This window comes from Leptonychotes weddellii, chromosome 10 (assembly GCF_054177405.1).
Source record: "Leptonychotes weddellii isolate Sample4059 chromosome 10, ASM5417740v2, whole genome shotgun sequence".
Taxonomy (NCBI): domain Eukaryota; kingdom Metazoa; phylum Chordata; class Mammalia; order Carnivora; family Phocidae; genus Leptonychotes; species Leptonychotes weddellii.
In genome coordinates, this window is record NC_138378.1 from 52180168 (window position 1) to 52206595 (window position 26428).

Genomic DNA, 26428 nt, shown 5'->3' on the forward strand with positions numbered 1-26428 from the left:
ACACACACAACTTTTACTTTTATTCAAATGCACACTTCCCACCCACTGCGCCCACTCCCTTCGGCCCCCAGCCGGCGGGCCGCCTGCTTTGCTAGGCGGATCCGGAGCGACCCAGGCCCCGCACCGTCGGGCCGCGAAGCCCCCTGGTGACCTGGAAGGTTGAGGCTCGAGTCGGGCTGAATCTCCTCGAAGGCGCGCAGGGGCGCCGGGGCGTGGACGCCTCGTCCTCCAGGCCCGTCGGGGTCGCTGGTGGACCCCGGCCTCGCCAAGGTAGGGGTGGGCTGCCCGGGAGCCCCGACAGCGCGTCTGAGCCGGCCGGCCGAAGCGGGGCGTTGGGAGTAGCTTCGGGGTGGGGAGTGGTCCTGGCCGGGCGCACGGGGACAGCGAAGGCCCGCCGGTGTCTTCCCGCACCAGCTGTCGGCCGCAACTCGGCCCGCGGGCCGACAGGGCGGCGGCGGCGGCGGCAGCGGCAGGAGCGGCGCGCCGCGGGGGAGGTGCGCGCGGCGGCCGCGGGCGAGCGGAGCGGAGCGGCGCGGCGTCCGCCCCCGCCGAGCCGAGAGGAGCCGAGCGGAGCCGGCGCGCCCGGAGCTGGGAGCGCGCGCCGAAGCAGGCTGAGGGCCGTCCGCGCGAGGGTCGCGCCCGCGCCCCGCTCTCCGGCCCCGGCCCCGGCCCCGGGCTGTGGCGAGGCCAGCGGCCACCTGCTGCGTCGCGCCGCGGGCCTCAGCGTTCCGGCGCGGGCGGCGGAGAGGTTTCGGGCGGGGGCCGCCGGGCGCGCGCGCCCACGGCGGAAGCCTTCCCCGCACCCTGCGGACGGTGTTCCTCCTGCGCTTCGCCGAGCGGGGGCCACGCTCCTGCGCCAGGTACCGGGGTGGTTCGAAGCGGGTTGGCCGCGCGGGGAGACCCGAGCGGGGGTGGCGCGGACCGAGTCGCGCCTCGACGTCGGGCCAGGTGTGGGACGGCCAGGGCAGCGCCCACCCGGCCAGGTGCCCCTCGGACCAGGGGTTGGGGGCGCGATCCCCGCGGCCGCCTCTTGGGGCAGCGCGGGCATGGGCGGAGGTGAGGCAGACGCGCTCACCCAAGTGCCCAAAGTTTCCCCTTGCTCACTTTGCTGGACTTAACTTTGAATTGTGAGGTGAAGCCTAGCAATTTCAAGCTTTAAGAAAACACGAGCACAGGGAAGACGGTCTTGCCGGGTTTGGATTGTTAGTGTACGAAGTATTTGTGCCTGCTGTCTCTAAAGGCCATTGCAGGAGAAATCAGTGGACAAATTCACTGTCTTTTTTATGCTTTAGTTAATGGTTTATTTGTAAATAGGTTTTAGGCTTCGATTACAAGCCACCAGTAAGCGATTTGGGGTTTGATCTAAGAAATATTCAAATTGGGGGGTGTGATTTTTTAGTTGACATGCAGTGTTGTATTAGTTTCCAATGTACAACGTAGTGATTCGACAGTTCTGTACGTTATGCAACGCTCACCACAGTGTTCTAATTGTTAATCAACAAGGTAGATCTTGAACAGATGCTTCATAATCAGGTAGGGCTTTAATGTGAGGTTAACAAGTGATCAGAGCATAGGTGGTTACCCAAATGAGCTAACATTTGGCTTATGAAATGCCAGGAAAGAGGAATGCCGCCGTTTGAATTGGACTTTGTAGGTACAGGCTGACGTTGGCATCGTGTCACTGCTGAACACTTAATTTTGAGCCAGGAAATTTATCAAGTGGGAGACAAGCAGCTGTGTGATCCTTTCAGAGCCCACCCCATACCTTCTCAAGCTGGTATTTTAAAATATCCTACTCCCTTATTCAAGCCGGCAAGCTTCCTTCATTTACATGACGCTCGCTCGGGACCATGGACTAAATCTGTTTAGACCTCTGGTGTTCAACCTGGAACTCAGCCCCCACCCCCCACCCCCACCCCTGGAATTATGGTGCATGGTGGTCACTCCTAAGAGCCCTTTGAGGTTATAAAATGGTGAGGGCAAACATCTGGAGAGGGCCCCGCAGTGGTATCTGGGATCCCTGTCTTTGGGGGCTGGTGGAGAAGGGTTGAGGTGGCTGGTTTCCTGGCTCTGCCCCAGTGCCTTGCTGGGCCATGTTGGAGCCTGAGGCAAAAGGGAAAATCACGAATATGAATCCTGTCTTTATTTAAAATTGTGATATTTAGTACAACGTGGAATTTTGTGTTCATTTTGATGTTTTAAAACATTGCATTAAATGTTCGTCTTACGGGGTTTTTCGGTATCCCCTGAAATATTGTGCCTGAGGTGCATGCCTCACTTGCCTCACTCTAGTTCTAGATTTGCCTGTGAGGCCAGTTTCTTAACTTCTGTAAGCATCAGTTTCCTCATTTACAAAATAAAAAAAGTGGACCCTCCATGGATATTGCCCAGCTAATGCACAGCATCCGGCTGTTGCATAGGGCTAGGCATGTGGGGACTGTAAGACGATGGCTGTCCTATTCGTATCGCCCCTCAGTCTGGTCATCTTGAACTAGTCACTGAATCCTGCTGAGTCTCGGTTTGCCATTCTGCAAAATGGGAGTAGTAATAGCCGGCTCACAGGGATGCTGGTGGGGTTAAAGGAGAGAATGTGTGTGAAGGCACTGGCCCTCCTGGAGGGTAAGTTTTCTGTGATGGTTTGGGGGGCCTGGATTTGCCTTGCAAGCTTGCAACCACTTGCTTTACCTCTGGAGGTTAGCGTTATGCCTTGTCATACACAGACACTCTTAAATTCTGCTTGTTTTGCATGAAGACCCTTCAGAAGCAGTTGAACCAAAGTAGAGATGTTTCCTGTTGAGGGTTTATTTTGGAGTGGCGAAGTTCACCAGCCACAAGTCATAGTATGCAAAACGTTTTATAAGTGAACTTAATTTTGCTACTCCAAACAAAATGACTTTGGTTCCCTTTTTGTATATTTAGTCCTCATTCATGATTGTGATTTTCCTGAGCCCAAGTCAAGTAGTATTATCTCAGTCACTATCCAGCTTAAAGCAGCTTGGTCCCTTGAGAGTCAGTGTCTCCGTCTCTCTGGGTTACCCTTGGGGGCCCCTTCTCCCCACAGGTAGTCTCTGGGCACCAGGAGAAGGTTGTAGTCACATCAAGGTGTGCGGGAGAGTGGCCTCTTGCTGGCCGTCTGGTCCTCTTGCTGTCCTCTGGCGAGTTTCCCCTCATCAGGACTGAGCCTCCTTTCCCTGTTTCCACTGAGTATGGTCCACCTGGGTTTCAGTGGGGTAAGCCACAGCTGGGACCTGGCTCCTGCATCTGGCCTTGAGTTCTGCACGCTCTGGGTCTCTTCTCGGTCTCTCCTGGGCACCTGAGAACCTGCCCAGGTTGGGTGGCACTATGCTAGGCTTCCATTTCCGCTGTACCAAGCGGTCCCCAGTGTTCCCAGGAGGAAGCAGGATGAAAACTTCCCATGCCTTTCTGTGTCCCCCTCAACCTACAAGGGATTTTTCTTCCCTTACCACCCCTTCTCCAGGCAAGGTACACAGGGACGAGGGACTCAGTCTCTCCAGGTTCCTCTTTTCTCAGTACCAGCAGAGTTTTTTTTTTTTTTAAGATTTTATTTTTAAGTGATCTCTGCATGCAATGTGGGGCTCAAACTACCACCCCGAGATCAAGAATTACATGCTCCACCACTGACGGAGCCAGCCAGGTGCCCCAAGAGCTTTTTTTTTTTTTTTTAACTTGTGGGGCAGGTCTTCCTTAGGTCATACCTTCTGTTCTCTGTACATTATGACTTAGAATAAAGCTTTGGGATCAACCCTTCTAGGCTCTCCTCTTGATATGCAAAGGGAATTCAAACATCTTTTTCTATGATTTCCCCCCACCCCACCCCCCGCCTCCCACCCTGGGAAAAATCAGATGCATCCTGGTAGTGTGGGAAGGAATTAGGGAGGAACAAACTGGGAAAATAGGGAAGAAGTTCCCTTCCTCTCCCCACCTCCATCTTTCTGGCAGGCTGACCTGGGTTATGTGCACTGGACTTCTTAATATGTGAAAGCTATAGGACCCGCTGGAGATGCCAATCACAGGCTGGGAGGAAATGGGGAAAGAGCAACTTTGAAGCTTTGGTGGTGGGTGGGAGAAGAGACTAGCTTTCTGCTTGCACATTACTGAGTCCAGCCCAGTAAACCAACTTCATGTGGATTAATGTCTTTCAGACTATTACCCCTGTTTATGCTGCTGTTTCTTCATCATCAGAATGATCACTGTCTACTCGGCATTTACTAAAAGCATAGGAGAAACACAGAAAAATCCTAGTCACAATTAGTTACTTCTTCAGGGTTCCTAGGAGTTATTTGGAGAATAATATTAGCCTTTAGGAAGGCTAAAGCTGTAAAGCTAAGCTCTGGGTTTTGTTCACATTCAGTGGAAGATGAAGTGGTCAGGGAAGGCTTCTTGGAGGAGCTGACTTTAAGTAACATTAAGACTTAGCCACACATGGGGTGCCTGGGTGGCTCAGTCAGTTAAGCGTCTGCCTTCAGCTCAGGTTATGATCTCGGAGTCCCCAGATCGAGCTCCACATCAGGCTCCCTGCTCCGTGGGAAGTCCACTTGTCCCTCTGCCCCTCACCCCACTCGTGCTCTCTCTCTCAAATAAATAAAATCTTAAAAAAAAAAAAAAGACTTAGCCACATGGATGTGAGATGAAAGAGAACTTCCCATGAGAAGGAGTTCTCGAGTGCCTAGAGACAGAAAGCCTTCCCAGGGGTGGCCTTTCAGGACCCACTTGTGGCTTGACCCTTCCTGGTGTCATGCTTATCCCTCTCGTTGTCCAGGTACCTGTAAACACTGGCACAGTTACTGTCATCTGTAGGTAGGACGACAAGAAAGGGCAGCATTCTAAGTTCCTTGTGCTTTCCCTACACAATGGAAATCAGGAGTTTCCATCTAACCCTGTTTTCTTAGATAGATACTTGTATCTGGAAAGTAATTTTAAACTTTTAGATCAGGTCAGTGGTCCTTGAGACCCATTTGTAATTCTGAGGAGTTACCTGAGAATTCTTTGTATTGCTTTAATGTGCTATCACCTGGAATTCTGAGCTCAGCGGGTCATGAACCAGAAGATGCCATGGGAATTTAGTGGCTAATTGACAAGACACAGAGACAGGTGCAACCAGGTAGCCAGGGGTCCCTCCTCAGACCCTGACTCCATGTAGATCCTTGCACTGTTCCTGTGCACATTCCTGGGAGGAAGCACTCTCAAATATTTTTCTTATCGTTAAGGTATATGTGAAAAGAAATTACAAAAGATCCTTTTGAAAGGTGAGGAGTGGAAAGTTATTTATTTGCTCAGGCCTCTTCCTGGCCCTCGTGGGTGTGGCTGATTTGTAAATGTATGAAGTTTGAGAACTTCCAGAATGCTTGGCCTCACCTCTGAGGCCCATACACCAGTTTCTCCATGGTTTCTGCCTCCCAGATTCTCATGTCTGTGGGAGGCAATAGAAGCATTAACTGTGGTGTGTGAGTTTCCCAAGAAATTGCTTGCAGAACAGCCGTTGTGAATGAGGAATATGAAAATGTCAGGGGGTTTTTGCTTTCTTAAAGCAGGTGGTCCAGACAAGGGGGGCAGTCAGGGCTCTGGTCTCAGCTGTGCCACGTAGAGTCCCTGCAACCTTGGGCACCCCATAGTATGGGGTGGGGGGTGATACACACACACACACACAAGCATCACTTGAGGTACTGTATCAGCAGAAGAAATGCTTCATAAATTATTTATGACTGTTATTCTTCCATTGTCTTTTTTAAGAAGGTGCAAGGGCACTTATTATAATTCCCAGTTAGGACCCCATAATAAGTACCCTGAAGCAATAAAGGGTCCTTCTGCATCTGAGATCTGATGGCATTTAAGGAAAATGAGCAGATCTGCTGCAGAGTGCTCCTGAGCAGAGCTAGTGGTGGATGGCATGTGGGAAGCACACAGTGAGGAATAAGGGGAAAGAGACAGGGAAAGTGGCACAGGTAGGAGAGGGTGCGAGTAGGTGGAAGACCCTCAGCACCCGAGTCCTGGGGTACACCATGTTCATGTGTTCCGTGTCTCTGTGCAGCCTTAGCTTTCCCTGCTAATGTGTGGTTACAAGGAGCAGAGTTCACGTACTAACAGTGGAGTCACAAATGGGAGGTGCCCTGGGCCAGTCTCTCTCCCTCTCTCTCTCTCACACACACACACTTGTTCTCGTGGTGAGACGTAGGGACAGTTCTGCCCTGCCACATCTGTGGCTCCCCGGTGAGCCTGATGAACAGCCATGAGTCAGAGGATCAGAATGGGTGTCACCAATGGGTAACCAAATTGCAACCAATATTAGGTTCCTCTTATAAATTTAGTTTCATGCATATGAATATATCATGAATATTTAGTACCTTTACAGCATTTAGTGTCTCATGAATATTTACTGCCCAGCTGCCTTGGGTATATTTAGTGTCTCATGAATATGAGGTATCTCTTGTCCTTCCACACCTTTCTGTCTATGTTTAACACACATGTGCTCTCCTTCCTGAGTTTCATCTATACTAAACATATCTTACAAGTCATCCAACCCTTTGCTGTCTTTTCTTTAGAATTGAATATTCTCAAACAGTATACGTTACACTAACTTAGTCTCTGAAAATCAGGGTCCAGGTTGACGATATCTTTGTGATGCCATTGTCCCATCGAGACGGGTGAGTCTGAGGTGCGTGGGGACGTCTGGGACCAGGTGTAGGTCTGTATAGGCTCATACAGCTTGCTCATACCCACTTCAGGTGTGCAGACTGATGCTGAACTGCATGCTCAGGACTGGTTTCTGCTCTTGGCTCCTCCGGAGAGAAGTGCCCACGGGAGGATGCCCATCAGTGATGGCACTGTACATGCTGCTCTGAGCCTTGGGCAGGTTAGCTCTTTTTGGTTGGTTGCAGCTGTGTGGCCAGGCACAACATCTGCCCCCAACAGGTGCAGGGACAGGGGCACTGAGCACGGGGCCACTCTTGTCCCAGGGCCTAGGCTCAGAGCTGGGCATCTTGACTTCTCCTTACTGGTCTGCAGCTGATGTGGGCCATGCAGTGAGCTGCTCTGAAGCTCCGTCCCCTCTCTGCGCCTGCTGTCCCTACCTGGGTTTAATACCACATGGGCGCCTGGGTGGCTCAGTTGGTTAAGCGACTGCCTTCGGCTCAGGTCATGATCCTGGAGTCCCAGAATCGAGTCCCCTATCAGGCTCCCTGCTCGGCAGGGAGTCTGCTTCTCCCTCTGACCCTCCCCCCTCTCATGTGCTCTCTCTCATTCTCTCTCTCTCAAATAAAAAAAAAAAAAAATACCACACTCCTCGTCCCGAGGTTCGTTCCGTCCTCTCGCTTTAATACCTTAATTACTCATCTTTTTCCTCCCCTCCCCCCAAGAAGTGGTAGCGAGAACTTTTTCGTGGGTCCTTTGTGCGTGGAGGATTTATGACTTGGAAGCCGCAAGTACTAACTCTGCTAATGGAAGCGAGGAGGAGGAGGATGGGGTTTGTTGGTGGGTCAGACCTGCGCACTTGACGTCTGAATCACTCGGTCAGGCCACTTCACCTGGTGATTCACTCTGTGAACTGGGATTACTTCCACAGGATTTGAAGTGGTCACATATATTTGGAGGGTTGCTGGGTGTCAGCCGCATGCTCCGTTGGAAGTCAGATCTTTGAATCACCATGTAGTAGCATTTCCAGTATGCTGCCTGGGTCAAACAGGCTCCTACAGTACAAACACAAAACATTTTGCAGCTTTGTGTCACTGTTTTCTGAGGCTTGGCCAGTGTCATCTTGTTTCCCTCATGGCCTTCGTGAGCAAAGATGGTTCTTTCAGTTGAGATGTTCAGGTAAGCGAGGCTTCCTCGGTACAATGTTTAGAACTGAAATCACTGGGTGTGTTTAGTGGGTCCTGGGGCATCCCAGCGGCATCTCTAGGTGGTGAAGGAACCACTGCAGACAGGACTCGGCCAGGCCGGCAAGCAGGGAAGGCCCAGAAGGCAGCGAACTGGGCGCGGAGCAGGTGGGCCAGCCGTCTGGAGTGCCGACCAGACTTGTGATTTGGCTCCTCACAGTCAGGCTGCTCTTTGGCTGCTCCCTCAGGTGGCACGAGGCCAGGTGCTGCCCAACGCGCTGTCTCCACCACCTAGTGAACCCGGGGGCGGAACGTGAGTGGGCGTCTTGATAGGTTTGGGCGTGTATCCCTCCAAACTTTTGTCTGTGCTATACTGAGTATACGTGTGTGTGTGTGTATGCACAAAAGTATATATTTAATACAGAGATGCAATGTCTATATTGTTTTGTGCTGCCTTTTCAGAATTAGTAGTATGTGTTGAGTCTCTTTCTCACATCATTAGATATTCTTCCTTCACATCATTTGTGTGGCTGTGAAGAATTCCCATCGTATGGGTAGGCCCAGCCTACTAGTCCAAGTCTTCTCTGTTGGATGGACGTTTACTTAGGTTATTTTCAACCTTTTGCCTCTTAGTAATAGCAGGACGGTGAACATCCTTGTCCATGCTCTTTTGCACATTTGTGTGGTTGGTTCCTTCCAAGTACTAGCTTATAAGTAGATTTCCTGTGTATGTACCTGTCTCCTCCTTTGATATGTCCTGCCTGGAATAATCTTTTTTCACACTAAAGATTTGTTTGTTTATCTGTCTATGTATCTGTCTATTTATTTATTTATTTATTTTTGGATGAGATTTCTTGCCTCTTGGTCGACATTGTCTTCAGCATCTGTATTATTCAGGATTTGCTCTAGTTAGTCTAAGCAGAAGAAGATTTAATGCAGGAAATTCAGGGCTGACAGAATTGTTGGAAGCTTGGCCCTTGGCCGGACCAGCAAGAGTGACCCCCAGAGCCACACTGCAGAGCTGGCCGGCTGGGAGCTGCTCTCTCCCATCCCAGAGCCGTTCCACGGAGGGTCCCTCCTTCTGCTCAGCGGACATCCATGAAGCTGGGGAAGAGGTTCTGGGACTTCCACCGCCCCCACCTTGGGAAAGCCTGATGCCTCCATGTTAGCAGAGATGCACAGGAAACTCCTCCGCGTGGGGAGCCTGGCAGGGAGCGAGGCTAGGAAGTATGGCCCTGGGTTTTCTAGCCTCCAGGAGGCGGTACATAAGCCGGGCCGTGTGAGTGGCATCTCAGCCTTTATTTATTTTTCTAATATTGCACTTTTATTTTATTTATTTATTTATTTATTTATTTATTTATTTATTTATTTGCAAGAGAGAGAATGAGAGACAGAGAGCATGAGAGGGAGGAGGGTCAGAGGGAGAAGCAGACTCCCTGCCGAGCAGGGAGCCCGATGCAGGACTCGATCCCGGGACTCCAGGATCATGACCTGAGCCGAAGGCAGCCGCCCAACCAACTGAGCCACCCAGGCGCCCCTCTAATATTGCACTTTTAATGTTGTATTTGATGCAGGCAGAGGTAAGATTCACAGAATGTAGCCACAGGTACGGTGGACCTGGTCCCTGTCTCACAGAATCAGTCATTCTGCCCTCCGAGAAGGCCCAGAACCTTTCACGGACAAGGTTTTCGTTTCAGTCCCCGTGGACATGAGCCCCAGCCCCCTTCCTGCTCTCTCACAGAAACCAGATTAGAAGCTTCCCCAGCCTGAGCTTTGTTCAAAATAGGTGGCAAAACAGCGTGAAGCCACATACAAATAGTTCCTGCACACTTGCCTCGTTTATAGACCACGTAGTTGAGAATTGGTTCCCCAGAGACCTGCCTCAGTAGGAAGGGTGTGGGCTCTCTGGTCGTTTTCTCTCAGCACTGGAGACCCTTTGCTCTCTCTGCTCCTTTCTTGGCGGTGTCACGTTCATGCTGAACAGCCCTCGGTTATTAGGCATGGGGAGGAAGCATGAATTAACATGCTGCTAAGTTAAGAGCTAGGTTTTTTTTGTTTTTTTTTTCATGAGCCATAATTGATTAGCAGTCAGTTGTTGAACTATATTTCTCCTTGCCTCTTCAAACAGGCTTTTTTGCATAATTACTACAAATTCCCGTGTTTGTATAGTGCCAGGGTCCCCCTCTGAGTGGATTACTGTATTTTCGGTTGTTCAAGAAAAGCATTGTTGAGGCACCGTTCCAGGAAAGAATGTGTCTTTAGCAACTCCAAGCCCATTGGTGGGCCAGGGTGTTCTGGTGACTGATGATGCACACCTTTCTGGCTCTAAATGGGCCCCCTCCCACTTAGAGTAACTGTTACCCCTTCAGAGGGGGACTGTTTAAAGCAACCTGGTGGCCCCTAACTCGAAGCTCCAAGGTGGATGCTGGGGGTGAGGAGAGAAGAGCCCACCCTCTAAGTCAAGGTGGGGTGTGACAGCCTTTGGGACTGGTCTGTGGAGGGCCCAGCAGATCATGTTTTAGAAACCCATCGAAGAAATCCTTATCTTTTAAAAAGGGGAAAGTAATAGTGATTCCATGTATCCCAAGTGATTCACCTCAGATTTCTACAGCACCTTCCTTCTAGGAATTAAAAATAGGACTTAACTTATATAAAATGCTGTTTCTCTTTCTTTAATTTCAGGGGGTGTACCCTGATTGTATATTATGAAGTAAACTGGAATAATAATTCTACCAGCAACAGATGTTTTTCTTTCAGTCCTTCCAGCCGTATAGAATAGATTCGGAGGGGGGTGTGTGTGTGTGTGTGTGTGTGTGGCATATAAACACTGGATGATCCAGGTTGCCTGTCCCTCCACTCCGCCACCGATCTTGTGCTTTAAAGTAATAAAGTGTGAGTATGGGTGCGATTAGAAGAGTCTCTTTCCCTCCCAGAGAGTCGGTGATGTCAGAGCCAGTCACTAGATCTGTTGAAGGCCGGGCGCCATCTTGGGTGCTTTGCCTTCTCTGAGGAAGCCTTACAGTCACCCTGTGCCTCTCTTTATAAATAAGGAAACTAGGGCCCCCAGAAGTGAAGTAACTTGGCCAAGGTCCCTCAGCTAGTGATTGTAAGAGCTGTGAACCCAGCTTCACTGCTCACCCCATTTCTCTCAGGAGATGATTTTCCCCTGAAGACAACCCAGGCACTTACCCCTCTGCTTGCACAACGCTGTGTGGTTGTTGGCTCTATTGCTGTGAGCTAGATCGAACACCAGTTAGCAAACACACCCAGGTGCTGTCATGGTTGCTTCACCCCTCACTTCTCTTAGCCCCATTTTACAGAGGAGCACACTGAGGCACAGAGAGGTGATGGGACTTACCTAAATCACCAGTACCCAGTGCAGCAGGGATTTGAATCCAGTGTCCTTTGTTGCCTTATTTTTAACCTGTCTTGAACTGTTAACTTGGCAACGGCTGGGAAGTGTCTTTATAACTCCCCCAGGGTTTTACTTATTGAGTGAATGCTCTTGTCAAATTATTCCCTTGGGTGTGCACAAGGCCTGGGGCATGGGAGGGGCTCCGTATTCCCTGGTCAGCTTCCCCCTGAGCCCAGCTCCCTGACTTCCCACCCACAACTGGAGTCTACCGGGAGACCCTTCTTCCCTCCTGCCTCTCCTGGCCAGCCTGCAGCAGCTTTTGCAGGAGAGGAGGGGAGGGGAAGGTCATGGCTGGGGACTGGGCTGACCACACCCTGGCAGGTCCCTGGCTGTTTGGGTCATCTTGAGGACAGCCTTGGGCTCATTTTCCTCCTGTGCACACTGGGAGATTGAGATCCATGCCTCCCAGGGTTGTTGGGAGAAGCAAAGGCGATAGTTCATGTGGAAGTGGCAGATGTGCTGTAACCAGTGGATAAGAGTGAGTTAGAAATGACATTTTATTATAATTAAGCCCTTTCTGGGCGCCTGGGTGGCTCCGTTGGTTAAGCGACTGCCTTCGGCTCAGGTCATGATCCTGGAGTCCCGGGATCGAGTCCCGCATCGGGCTCCCTGCTCGGCGGGGGGTCTGCTTCTCCCTCTGACCCTCCTCCCTCTCATGCTCTCTGTCTCTCATTCTCTCTGTCTCAAATAAATAAATAAAATCTTAAAAAAAAAAAATAATAATTAAGCCCTTTCCATTAATACATTTCTAGTTACAATAAGGCCTTGTGACTGGGGGCTCTGGGCCCAAAGCCGGACTCTCCTTTTCTCCAGCCATGTGGTCTCTCAGTGCCGCCATTCCCCATCTGGAACGTGGGGATGGGACTAGTCCCCACCTCAGAGGGTTGTTGTGTAGACTGGCTGGAGTGCTGCTGTCGTGCCTGGCCCAGGGTGTGCACGTACTTAGCCCCTTGCTCACCTCAAGGAGTAGAAGCTAAATGGCTGCCATTGATGTGGAGAACAAAGGCCAAAGAAATACAGAAAAAAAATTAAACTTCCTTGCAACTTACAGCCCATTGACAAGTCCTTGAAGCAAGCAGAGTGACCTCCTCCAGGAACTCGACTGCCTCATGTTAGTACTTTGCTAGAGGCAAAAGGCAACCTTAGCTTGACGTCGTTAGCCTGACCTTTAGGATCCTGTAAGTCTACTTGAACATATGAAAATCCCTTTGGAAAATTTCTTTTACTCGACCCCCCACCCCCACCCCCAAGACAATCATCCTCTAAGCATATGGTCCATGATACACACTGAAGGGTTTCATGACTGAGGGCGTACTGGACAGTAATAAATGACCCTTTCCTAACAACAGCTAGCTCCTCAAGGTCACTTTCAAATTCCTTAGAGACTTAACACTATCCCTAACCCCCTCCCAACTTGAAAGTATACACAACCCCAGTGCAGCTCTTTCTGCCCACAGGTCCTATTCCTGTGCTTTAATAAAACCACCGTTTTTGCACTGAAGATGTGTCAAGAATTCTTTCTCTGAACTCTCACATTTCACATCATTACCATCTGTGAGAATAAAAACTGAAGTGCTGCAGTGAGGGGGAATGGATTGGAGCCACCGTGGGCTGAGCACGTACTATATTGCAGGCACTGTTAGGCACTTAAGGAATATATTATCCCACTAATTCTGGGAATAACCTTTAAAAGTAGAAATGATTATTCCTGTTTTGAGGTGAGGAAGCTACAGCTCAGGGAGGTGAAAGTGATATGCTTGTCCCCATCTGAGGAGACATAGGGGGCTGTGTCCTGAGTCTTTCTGGCTCCGTGGGGCCATCCTAAGTGAACTGTTCACCATGTACCAGCATGATTAGCTGCAGGAGCAAATACTTCCCAAACATCATCTGTTCTTGTTTCTCCCCCGTTCCCAAATAAACACTTCTGTTGTGACATCATGTTGATATTCTACCAGTTCTCTGCTCTTCCGGTGAACATAGAGTCTTTTGTACAAAGTTACAGTTTAAGCCCCTTACTGCCAACCAAACTGGAATTCCCATCTGAACTCACATCAATGAGCAAGGTCCAGAATGGCCTGCCATGGTATTCGGTTTCGTAAAGGCTGTAGGTTCTCCCCTAAAGCCAGAGTGCCTGGTTTTTCTGAGAATGAGGGTCCCTTTGTAACACTGAACAATTTGGGAAAACTTTCAAATGACAGTAACTATGTTTTCATGAGCCGTCAATGAGGGAAATATATGTAAACAAAAATACACTATGAATTTTGAAGCTCATCTAGATAACTTTTGTTATTTTATTAATCACGTCTGCACATATTGAAAAAAATGACCTGTATATGTATGGGACATAACATTAATACCCTTTCCAGGTAGATCAGGGATTCACATGTAAAGAACTAAGGATATATGGTGGAAATTGCATATCTGTAGCCTTAAAAAAAAAAAGTGGATGTGCCGTTTTGCAGTTTGCTTTTTCCTGGTGGGTACTTTGCTTGCAATTTCAGTATGTTCCACCAGGGGGTGCCTGGGATCAGGATGCTTCTGCAGTGGATGAGGCTTCACCGCAGCCATGAGACCAAGTGTAGTTTTCTCTTCCCAAATGCCTTCCTTTTAGGATAAAAATACTTTAATTGAAAAAATAAATATAAATTAAGAGAATATGATCTAAACGAGGTAACCAAACATGAAGACAAATTTAAAAGATGTAGCAGGCTAAATAACACCAAATTTTCAATGATTAATTATTGCTTAGTTTTTTCTAATTCCGGATTTACTTTTTTCTTAGCTCACAGGCATTAAAAACAATCCCAAGCATTGGCCACTGCACTACTTCCAAAGGGTTTGAGGTATCACAGCCCAGTATAGCTTTAGTATTAGAAATATACAGATTGTCTTAGCCACTAAGGGACCATGAGGCACCCCAGACCCCTCTCTTTCACCTGGACTCCAGCAGAAGGCTCTGGGACTCTTGTGGCCATGTCTTTCCCCTAGTAACCCAGTCTTGAAGGGTGCCCTGGCCTCCTCTTCACCTGTGAGAGTTAGCTGGGTGTTGAGCTAGTTTGAATACGAAATACACAGCCACAAGAAACTCAGTCATCTGGTTGAAGTTCACGTGTTTATTCTATTCAGTGTTCCTTCAGTACACATTTATCAAGGCCCCTGTGGTGCTCACAGCCCATACAGTAGCTCCAGATAGATCCGTGTAAGTGCAGTGAATGTGACCGGTGAGGGCAGTGGATTCCACTGGGGCAGAGTATGTGGGGTCTGGGTTGTGGAGACACTGGGCAGGCTTGAGCTGGGTCTTCCAGGGAGCGTTTCTAGGGAACCCCGCTGGGCTCATGGTAGGGTGGGGCTGACTGGCCCAGTAGATGTGGGAGGCATGATGCTGAGGGTCCATACTAGCTTTAGGGGCCCACAAAAAGGTTTTAATTTCCTTTAAAATCAGACGGGAAACATGAACTTTAGGTTCAGCAAGATGTTTTAATACATAATCATCTTTTTGCTGATGCAATTATAACATATACTTTTAAATTTTTCTTTAATGGAGGAGAGGATCTATATAGGCAAAGGTACCAAGAGCCCAGAAAAGTCTTAATGAGGCCCTGGGTGGCAGAGTAACTGGCCTGGGCAGCAAGTGTGACAGAGGGACCTCCTGACCTGGGGAATTGCCTAAGGTGGGGATGACCCAGGGTAGGAAGGGACCACCCAGTGGCCTGGCTCAGCAATGCACGGGTGCAGACTGGGGCTGGAGGAAAAGCAGGGACCCTGAAAAGACCATCTCCACCTTGGCCACAACCTGTTCATCAAAAGCAAACAGCCCTTGGTTTTGCATCCAAGTGCTTGGGTACCTCAGGCTTAGGTGTCACCGAGAGATAAATGCTAGGGAATTTTAGGACCTTCAGAGTATTAGCTAAACCCGACACAGTTGGATTTCTCAAATGTGGGCTTTGTTGTTTTGTTTTGTTTTGGTTCTAGTCCCAACCTGGTCACCTGGGGGTGAGACATACGCCTTTGAACGTGTTTCCTCATCTATAAGTTGGGGCAATAACTCATATAGTTTTTGCTGAGGGAATGAGCTAATTCATGTCAAGTGCCTTCCTAGTCCAGTGCCTCGCCTCTGGGCATTGTCAAATGTTGGTTTCCTTCTCCTTGGCTTGTCTACTTTGCCTCGTTCAGGTCAGGCCAAGGAGGTGGAGGTGTGCTCCGCTGGGCCGTGCCTTGGCCTGGGACCAGCACCACTTGTGGCTGCCCCAGCCCCACCTACCAGGCTGACTCAGGAGGTCTGCGTGGGACCCTGGTTTGTGTTTAACAGGCTTTACGGGTGAATCTTCTGTGTGGCCGGGGTTGAGGCCTTTGGCCTTCACCGAAGCATGTCTGGACCATGGTTTGGCAGATTTGATTTCCAAGACGGAGGCTCCCACCTTCTTGAGGGAGGGAGGAGCCCGAGACCTTGTCTGGGGAGAGTCCAAGAGTGCAAGGCTGGGCTGGCTTGCGTCCCATCCACTCTGAAAAGGCACAGGCTCTCCTTTGTCCTCAGCCCCATGGGCCTCCCTGTCTTCCTGGAGTACTCCTTCCTTTTGGCTTAAGGAATGAGCAGGGACCAGCGGCTTCTGCACACCCACATTTCCAGTTTCCCTCATCTAGTTTGTCAACACGTTTGTTGCAGCCATGTGCACGGCACTGTGATTCGAGGCAGGAGAGCTTAGATGTGGGTCCGGCCTTGGTGGCATCACCTGATAGAACACAGACGTGTGAATAACCCTTATCATAAAGAGACTGAAATAGGGGTTCCTCCAGAAGATGCACACCCCGCAGGGATAATGGGTTCCGATTACGGAGGCAGCACCAATGGATCTGGAGGAGTGAATCCCACTGTACAGTCAGGGAAGCACAGGGGGAGGAGGGGTGTGGCGTGTGTGGGACGAGTTGTGTCTGATGGGATCTGATGGGACAGGACGTGGATGGCGTGGAGGGATGAGACAGGTAGAGGAGTTATAGAAGTAGGCTGCAGCTGAACGGGGAAGGCGGGCTCCCTGCAGGCAATGCTGGCCCCCTTCAGTGGTCACGGGCGCGGGGGTCAGGGGTGACCACTCAGTAAGGGCTTCGGGGAGTCGCAGAGACGGTGCCCCCATGCGGAAGTGTGCGCAGTTCAGTCTCTATGCCTATAAGCAGGTCAGGAGATGTGATGCGGAAGCTGTCCCACTCATGACAGAATCAAAGATGGAATACTTAGGAAGGGCACTTAGTAGGAAACGTGTAGAACCTGTATGCAGAACACGATAAGGTGGCGCTGGAGACACAAAAGGGCAATGGGGTAAATAAAAATGTTTGGTGTGCTTCTGGAAGGGAGGGGGGAATAGTTTACATATTTAAGTTGTTCCCAAATGATGGCTTTTACGCAGCTCCCAGCCGGAATCTGGGTGGGTGACCCACCAGATGTTAAAACAGTGTAAATTTGTCATAATTTAAACATTTTGATATTGAGATAGTAATAGAAAACGTATCCGTGGAACAGATTAGAAAGTCTGGAAAATAGAAGTTAACAGATTTAGTTGATACTTAACCACATGGGAAACTATCAGGTCCCTCACTCATCAAACCTCAAAATATATTAAATTTATAAAAAATTATTAAATTCACTTTAAGTATTTGAGAAATTATCAGCTGAGAAACATCTTTCTATCCATGACGCCAGAGGCAGAAGCCACAATGCCACAATTGTTTTGTTTGTTCATCAGGGGGAATAAAAACTTTAGTATGCCAAGAGAAGAAACCCAAAAACAAAATCAAAAGTCAGTTGATAAACTAAGAAAAAACTCCTGCAATGTGTATGACACATACTCTCTTATGGAAACAGATCTAATAATTGATAATGAAGAAGTATTATGAATGAACTTGCCAATAGGAAAGTGGGTGAAGGATATGAATTGGTTGGGTTTATTTATTTATTTTTAAAGATTTTATTTGTTTATTTGACAGAGAGAGACACAGCGAGGGAGGGAACACAAGCAGGGGGAGTGGGAGAGGGAGAAGCAGGCTTCCCGCGGAGCAGGGAGCCCGATGCGGGGCTCGATCCCAGGACCCTGGGATCGTGACCTGAGCCGAAGGCAGACGCTTAACGACTGAGCCACCCAGGCGCCTATTTGAGAGAGGTGCGCACGTGCACAAAGGATCGAGGGGGAGGGGCAGGGGAAGAGGGAGAGAAGCCGACTCCCCGCTGAGCAGGGCTCCATCTCAGGACCCTGAGAACATAACCTGAGCCTAAGTCAAGAGTCGGACGCTCAACCAACTGTGCCACCCACGTGCCGCAGTGGCAGTAAATGTGAGAAAGGTCAGTCTTACAGTAATCAAATAGGTGCATAATTAAAATTAGATACTAATTTTTGCTATCAAATTAGCAAGTTTTTGGTGTGAATTGTTTTGGTTTGTGTGAATGGTGGTGCTCAGCACAAGTGGACGTGTGTGGCAAGGACTCCCCTGTGCCTTAAGGTACAAGCTCTCTGCCAAGCAGCTTTGGCAGAATGTCCCAAAACCCTTAAAAGAATTCATCCCTTTATCCTGGTGATTCTGCTTTTAGGAATTTTTCCCAAGGAAACAATGAAATCTGCAGTCAAAAAGTTGCTAAACAAGGATGTTCCTCACAATGTTATTTATAAAGATGAAAATTTGGAAGCAACTTAAACATCCAATAACGGGGAATGAGTCATTCTCATGCTGGAGCGTGGTCGAGCCCTTGAGAGCGTTTCTCAGGATGCTTAGTGAAGGGAACGTCATGGTCTAAGGCTAAATGAAGAAGGCAGGAAGGATGGCGGCCAGAGCTGGAAGGGAGATGAAGGGAGAGCAGGACCGGAGGGAAGGAGCCGGGAGCTAGAGTGAGGATGGCAGAGGTGTTGGGTGAATAGGCTGGTCAACACATTTTTTTAGATTCCCTTGGACAATTTTGATGGAACGGGTACTGGGTACATGGCACTGTCATTTCGGCTCAATCTAGAGCACAAGGGGGTTTGGGTGGACTGACCCCAAGTAAGGGGTGCAGACACTCCCAGAGGCTCAGGGAGGCTGTCACTGAGGGTCAGCGACCCATGCTGTGCTGCGTGTCCCGTGTCTGCCCGGCCTCTCTGGACAGGCTCGCTGCGGGAGCTCCACCCCTCTCCTCACCGCTCTCCCCTCCCCGGAGCTGCTGGCCCCCACCTCCTCTTCTCAGAGTGCTGAGAGACTGGCATCTAAAACCAAACAAAAAACATTCAGAAAGTACCATTTTAAAATTAAAAAAAAATAATTCAGAACATAAAACTTTCTAAAAAAGAGATTGCCTTCTACATAAAAACAAATTCGTATATTATTTATGTTTGTGTATAGAGAAAATACTGGAAGGAAAACATTATCACGATGTTGTTTCTGGTCAGCTCTGATAGAATTGTGGGAGATTTGATATTTTTCTCTATTTTTTCTTCTAATCAGTATGGATGACTTTTTTAAAAACAGCTTTATTGAGATATAACTGACACATCTGCACACGTTTAAGTACACATCTGATAAGTGTTGACACATGTACACATCCATGGAACCGACACCCACCTCAAGTTAATGAACATACCCATCACGCCCTTCCTAATCCCCTCCCTCCATCCCTACAAGGCGACTCCGATCCACTCTCTGTCACTGTTATTCAATATGCTTTCCCTAGAATTTTATGTCAGTGGCATCTTGCAATATGTACTCTCTTTGTCTGACTTCTTTGAGCCTCTTATTATTTTGTAGTTCATCCATGTAGTTATGGGTATTAGTGATTTTGTCCTTTTTATTGCTAAGTAGTGTTCCATTGTGTGGATACTGCAGGTTTTTTACAGCCCTGTGAATTACTTTCATAATTAGGAAACTCCCCATTTTTCTAAGTGTACACTGAGATTGGACAGTGTCATGGAGTTGGGGTTCCTACTGTCCATCCCTCTCTAGAAGTTTGGGGCAGTTTTCCAAGCCTGACACAGTGACTTTAAGGGCAGCAGTCTGGTAAGCCCAGAGGGACCACATGCTGTCATTTGCCAAACAAAGGCTTGGCCAAGCCTTTGAACACTTGTGCTGTATATGGTCGGAGTTTGGTTTTGGTTCTAAGGAGACGAAGTGCTGGTTAGCAGACATTTGGAAGACCTGCCTTTGTGCTTCACCTCAGTCCCTGAGTCAGAGAAAGCTTTGCTGAAGGAGCTTGACCTCTTGGCACAAATTGGCATCGAGTGTGTAACTTTCACCTATCACATGGACCCTGGCTGTGCTGCCCAAGGATGACCGGCCTGCCTGCCCGGCCCCCTTCAGCTGACACCGCTCTCCCCCTGCCCCAGAAGCCCCCTCTTCATCTGCCCAGTGCAGTCCCCGCCCCAGCTCCCTGCAGCTCCTGCCCTTCCCTTGGACAAAGCTGAGGCCCTCCTTCCCCTGCTCTCAGGTGATTTTCACGAGGTCTCCCCATCTCCTGGTTTAGCACAGACCTACACAGCTCCTGCAGGACTCCAGACTCCCGAGGTCTCAGGAGAGTCATATTCTCAGGCATTGCTGATCCCTGTGGGCATGGGGACAGGTGTTGACACGTTCTTGCCCCCATTTTTGTTGCCCTCATCACTGGGGGGTCCAAGAAGGTGCCTCCAGTGTGTGCTCAGAAGCCAGTCCACTGTGACATTCTGCTCTGGCCTTCTCTAGATACTCCTAGGCCGAAAGGAAGGACTTAGCTACCCCTGTTTCCTTGCAGAAAGGGGCAGCCCCTCTCCCACACTCGGTATACCTCCTTGCCCTGGGCCCCAAATCTCCTAAGGTCTGTCACGTGATGTCCTTTTCTTTCTTTATCATTCTGAGTAGGGGTTAGACCCAGTCGCTGGGTGGATGGACACTCCCATCCTTCTACCCTCCCTCCCTCCATTATATCTCTACCATGAGGGCCCCATGCCAACTCCTTCACCAAAACCACCCATGCTGGAAGAGACCCATGACTGACCAGGGAGCTGATGCCCAGGTGCCTGGGTCTCCTGCTCTGGACTGTACCCCTTTGCCCACTGCACACCTGCTGACTGCCAGACATTGTCTCAAGGGGCTGGGGCCGTGCTCTGGGAACAGCATGGGGGCTGGCTGAGAGTCACGTCATCCTTCCCTTCCTTCTCTCTCAGGGGTCTTAGATTCCAGGGATGAGACTGTCAAAAACAGAAGCAGGAGAACAGGTGGCTGGCTCTCCCTGGAGGGGTGCTGGCTAATGGACGCCTGCACCCAAGGCCACCCCTGCCTCCTCGCATGGGGCCCACCTGTTTGGAGACAACAGGGGCCTGTTGGTGGTGAGGGCCCAGGTCCCCTGCCAGCGAACAGTTACCTTTGTAAGCTAGGCCCTGCTTCCCAGAAGGTGGAGGAGGGGGTGGGGCTAGGGCTCCTCTCTCCCCCCAGCCAGGACTCCTATTTTTTTTTTTTTTTAAGTCTCCTTCAAAGAGGATGAAAACAAACAGTAGGTTTGCCTGGACAATGTCCAGCTCGTGTAATCTTAGAGCCACTGTGGGTGGCGGTGACAGGAGCCAGCCTCTGTAACCCAAGCCTGGAACAGCGTAGAGGCAGTTTTTCAGGGAAGCTCCGGCGGGCTCCCGTGGATATGCATGTCACTGTAGCCTGCACCGAGTGGGGCTGCCGCCTGCCCACCTGCACGCGCAGGAGCTCTGTGGGGCAGGACCTTCAGGGAGCCTGTGCGTGAGCTCGCAAGCCCGGCGGGGTGGGGGCCACCCGGAGCATCAGGGTGGGTAGGAGCCTGCGAGGTTTCTCAGGGGGCCCTCCCTTGTGTCTGAAGCTGCTCGGGTGTGCCTTTTCTGCATGTTTATAGCAGTGGGGTCGCGCCCTGCGTGGAGAGGGGGACCTTCCCCCTGGAAACCCGGCTCCGTGGTGCTTCCCACCTAGGGTGGAGGTTCAGAGGCCACCTTGAATCAATTTCCATGCTGCTTTGAACTGGCTGGGTTGCCGTGTGGTGCCGGAGGAGGCAGGAGGAGGTGACCGACTTCTGAAGTGGAAGGTCCCGTAGAGGAATTCCAGGAACACAGTTACCCCGGCTCTTTAGCTCATGCGTGCTCCCTCCGGCCTGGGCTTGACTTTGAGTCCTGGCTCCTGACCACGAGTGGGGCATGTGTGCCAGCCTGCCTGCCCCACACTGGCCAGTGGGTCATGGGGAACAACAGAATGATAATAAAAGCCTGCAATACAGAGGTCATTTCTAAGCCTGGTAACAGGGTGCATATTATTCCCATTCTTATTGATGAGGCTGGGGCTCGGAGGTATGACGTAATCTTCCCCAGGTTGTACCAGTTCTTAATGGAGCTGGGGTTTGCCAGCCTATCTGGCTCTAAACTGTGTACTCTCTCCATCATGTCTTATTGGGTCCCTGCAGGATCACTGGCCACAGGCCAGAAGCTTTGCCAGGGGCTTCTCCATAGCTTATTCAATCCTCAGAACAGCCCTGCAAGGTAGGTTTTGTTCTGATTGTTTATTCTGATAATTGTGAGGCTCAGAGCATGTGAATTACTTGCCCCGCTGCATGCATTGGGAGGGTCTTTCTGCTCCCGAAGTCTACATTTTCCCTGACACCTTGGATGCCTAGACCTGCCTTTTGCTGGGAGGGACAGTCTTTACAAAGGAGCTTGGCGTCTGGCCGTGTAACCACTTCTGATACCTGCCCCTCCCCTCACTGCCCGAAACTTGCAACCTTTATACTCCCCGTCCTCCAGATGTCAGACCTGTGTCCTTGCTGCCCACCAGCTGCCCACTCAGTCCACCCAGTGGCCTGGCTACAGGTCACTCTTTCTCCTCCCTCACTTCCTGGGCAGAAGTGACTGTCCCCTGTTGCTTCCCCTCTGTCACTCTATACGTACCTCCGTTATAAGGAGTCTATAGAAACGACTGTCTGCTTCCCCCACAGACTGAGATTTCTTGAGGGTGGACACTGTGCCTTAGGTTCTGGAAACATACGGGAGAATAACACATAATAAGCGTTGAGTAAATGGTTTTTGAAGTAGGTAGACTTGAGCTGCTAGATGTAAGTACTCTCTTTTCTGATCTCATGCTTTTTATGTTTGAGCCCTTTAATAGGGTGAGAATTTTCCATATGCCAACATGGGTTCTGGTGGTTAAGAGTAGCACAGGTTTAATTTTTAACTCCAGATTTTAGCTCCATGCTATGTGTACTATGAGCCTATGGCTGCGAGTATATGAAGCTCAAGACATTCATGGAGTTTAAAATTTGGCCTTGTCTCCTACCAGTGTGACGTGGTTGAGGTGGTCAGAGGTCCCAGATCCGCCTCTGGGTTCCACTGCCAGGCCCTGAAGACGCTGGCCCTGGACTGACGGGGTGCCCGGTGGGTACCTTGCAGCCTTTCTCCTGGCCCCTGCTTCTGGGAGCCTCAGAAATGAGTCAGAACATGTGCAGCGTGGGCTTGTGCAAGTGGCAGGGAGCCCAGAATTAGCTCAGCTGTGCTGCAGCAGGGAGGAGGTGGCTGTGCCGGGCGGGGGGCCCAGAGGCAGCACGGGGGTGGGCTCTCAGGAGCCAGCCCCGGCGCCAGGGCGTTGGGGGGAAGCCTGCTCTGTGCCCGGCACGCACGCCAGTATCGACGAGCAGGGGGTCCGAGCCGCGGGCCTGTGCAGCTGCAGCTGGTGTGGCCCCAGCACCGCTGAGACAGATGTGGGTGCTGGGAGGGCGCTGGTGTGCTGCCCAGGACGCCGTGTTGTCGCGGGCGGCTACCTGCCGCTCGGGCGGGGAGAGGCCTGGCACTTGCGTTGCCCCCAAATGAGTCAGCTAGGTGGGACGGTGAAATGTTTAATTGCGTGTGTGTCAGCGTTGTTCTAGAGAAAACAGTTTCAAAGATTCCGGCATGCACTCTGGGTACCTGATGTTACTGCCGCGGTTTCCCCGTTGCCATGTGAAACGCGTGCAAGCTGAGTGATTGGTGTGCTTGGGGTTGCTGTGGGTTTAGTCGTGTGAGTAGAACAACTTGGGGAAGAAAACAACGCATCGGAAGGTTTTCAGGGTGGCCCAGCTTTGAAGCTCAGCAGGTGATTTCTGCCTTAGAGCCCAGGCCTGCCCTCGATCACCTGCGTGTGTGGTCAGGAGGCCACAGCGGGCTGGCTCGGCGCATAGTGAGCCTGCCACCCGTGCCCTGTCCTGCAGAGGATCCGCGCTCCCATTCCTGCAGGTGCCTTCCCTTCTTGCCCTGGCAAGGGGTGATCCGGCCATCCTTGTCAGCGCTGGATATAGGATCTCAGAAGGGGTGTGTTGGGCCACACCTAGACCTAGCACAGGAAGGGAGAAATCCCCCTCTGTGACAGTCTGAGAGCAGGGACCATGCTTCCGTCAGCTTTGTCCCTTCAGCGCCTGATCTAGTGCTCTCCACACACAGGTCCAGGACCCTCACGATGTGCCTGTGGGCTCCCTCTGCTGGTACGTGGGGCCAGTCCCTGGGGACATTTGTGCAAAGGGTCCCACAAGTCTGAAGAAACTTTCCTGTTATTAGAACCATCTGGTTTTTTCAAGGCACACCGTGTACCCAACAGTCTTGTTTGGGCCCCACGTCAACTGTGAGGTGGGCAGGGCCAGAAATAATGTGCCCCTTTGAAGGACAAGGTACCTGAGGTCCAGACGGTAGAAAGGACGTGCCTGCGCTGGGGGCAGAATGACAGGCATAGGGGCCCTCTGGCCTCTCACTTCATCACCTTGCCCAGGGGCCTGCCGCTGGCCTGCTGCCTGGCGCTCTCCCACCAGGCTGTCCCGCCAGGCCGCACCCAGTACCCTGGGTGTCATGACCCCATTGGTGAGCTTCAAACTGGGGAATCTTAGAGCAAGAGTAGATCCATAGATTGGACAACTTCTGTATTTTCCAAGTATGAACACTGAAACCAAGAAGAGTCAAGTAATTTGCAGTAGGCTGAATGTTGGAAAGAATTCCTTGGGGAAGAATTAAAAAAGAAAATCCCAGTCAGGGTTTATATTCTTGGCCAGCAATATCGGCATGATACTTGTGTAACAACTACTCTCAACATTGAGATGCCTCAGGCCTGGAAGCTTCGCTGGATACTCCACTTCTTGACAGCCACCTGGATTTGAGGGCAACTTCTCAACCTTTCTTAAAAAATAGGTTTCTTAGATTGTTCTGATTCTCTGTGCCAAGCTCGTTGGAACCTGAGTCCTGAACTGCCCCTTTCACTAAGAGGTAGTTGTGTACAAACTTGAGCTAACCAGTTGATCTGTATCACCCTATTGAATCCCCCTGTTAACCCCCATGAGTTAGGTGCAGTTACTAGCCCCACTTTGCAGAAAAGGAAACATGCCCTTGCTGGGCTCACCCACGTCAACAGACCCAGGCCTGGTGGGCTCTGAAGCCCACACCCTAGCACGGGGTGGATGTAGGACACACTCAGCTTTGAGGCTCCTTGTTGGAGGGGAACGGTTTTCATCGTGAGCCAGAGCTGATTCCAGTTCTGAGGGGGTCCTCAGAGCAACAGTTTGGGAAATAAGGAACTTCTCAGAGTACGTTTTCAGAGAAGATGTGCTGACCGCTTTTCTCGAAAGGCATGTGGGGTTTCCTGCCTGAGCTTGGGTCTGGCCCCCAGCCCCCTTGGTGAGAGGTCTCTGAAATCTGCCGCCTGCAGGTAGGAGCAGTCGGAGGAGGGGATGGAGCCGAGGTGGGAGGCCATGCCAGGCAGGGGGCAGGGGATAGAATTCCCCCAAGTGGGGTGTCGGGGAGAAAGGACGCGATGAGGATGACTGCTCGATGTTTTGCGAAGCTGGAGGGTTGAGGTCTGTACAACACGCAGCAGTCTCCCCTTCAGGATGAAATCACCCTGTTATGAAAGCTGCCGGGGCCCTGCTACTCTATTCCTTTTGTTGTGGTCTCCCCGCAGCCCTTTTGCTGGCCCTTTGCCAGGCCCGCTGGTGGGCTTCGGACCTGGGGACAGGCTCCTTGAGATCACAGGTGACACAGAAGCAGGATTCTTTCGGCCGAAAGGGAATGAGGGAAAAGGAGCAGCTGGTCAGGTGGCTTGGGATGTGCGACCAGATGGAGGGTTCCGTGCCAGGGCCCTGCTCCCCTGGGAGGCCGGTGAGCCTCAGCCCGGGCATCAGATTTCACTGGGCCTGAGCAGGTCCGCAGCAGGAATGTGTGGGAGGGAGGAAATGCCATTTTGCATGGCCACTGTTTGCTCCTGTTGCGCAGCCTGACAGCTCGTTTCGTTTGCATTTGCAGTTTTCATGAACTTGAGTTTGACGACAGTTGCTTGGGTCCAGATTACATGGAAACATTCTGAACGTCCTCTGGCTTCCTTTATCCAATAATCATGGCTGTTTTTCGCAGACATTTCATAGGGACTTTTCCAGACCTGTCTACCTCTTCTTATAAGTTGCAGCAATTACATGGCACAGCTGTTACATGTGAATCAGAAGAAAATTGAACCAAATAAAATAATTTTATGAACAAATAAGTATCCCTTGAGAAGCACAGGGAATCTAATGCAAATATCATCAGGGAAATTTAAGAATTTGCTACTGCTGTCTAGGGCTCTGGAAAATATGAATTTTTTTAAAGATTTTATTTATTTGACAGACACAGCGAGAGAGGGAACACAATCAGGGAGAGTGGGAGAGGGAGCAGCAGGCTCCCCGCTGAGCAGGGAGCCCGATGCGGGGCTCGATCCCAGGACCCTGGGATCATGACCTGAGCCGAAGGCAGACACTTAACGACTGAGCCCCCCAGGCGCCCCGAGGCAGAACTCTTTAAGAGGAAACACTGTAAGGGACGTCTGAGTGGCTCAGTTGATTAAGCGTCTGCCTTCGGCTCAGGTCATGATCTCAGGGTCCTGGGATTGAGTCCAGCATCCAGCTCGCTGCTCAGCGGGGAGTCTGCTTCTCCCTCGGCCTCTCCCTCCCCCCTGCTCATGCTCTCTCAGAAAAATAAAAAGAAATAAAGAAACATTGTATACAGTGGGGGAAAAGCCTTATATTCCATATTCCAGTGCTTCTACTTACCAGCTGTGCACCTTGGGGGGCGCTAGTTAATACTCTCAGCTTCAGTTTCAATTTTCTAACCTGTAAATGGAGAAGCAGCTACCTGATGAAGGAGACAAGGTCCTGTGTCAACTTCTGTCAAATCAGATCCCCAAATCTGAGGGGCAGAGCCGCCTCCCTTGC

The 26428-nt window shown here is 50.6% G+C and overlaps 1 protein-coding gene across 1 annotated transcript in view; it reads left to right on the plus strand.

Annotated features, from left to right (window-relative positions):
* Positions 1 to 748: 748 nt before the first annotated feature.
* The window catches only part of CRACDL (CRACD like), a 135105-nt gene continuing 109425 nt past the window's right edge, over positions 749 to 26428 (plus strand). Inside the window, exon 1 of the mRNA XM_081832240.1 lies at positions 749 to 860. The gene's annotated coding sequence lies outside the window, so the exon portion shown is untranslated. The remainder of the gene's footprint in view (positions 861 to 26428) is intronic.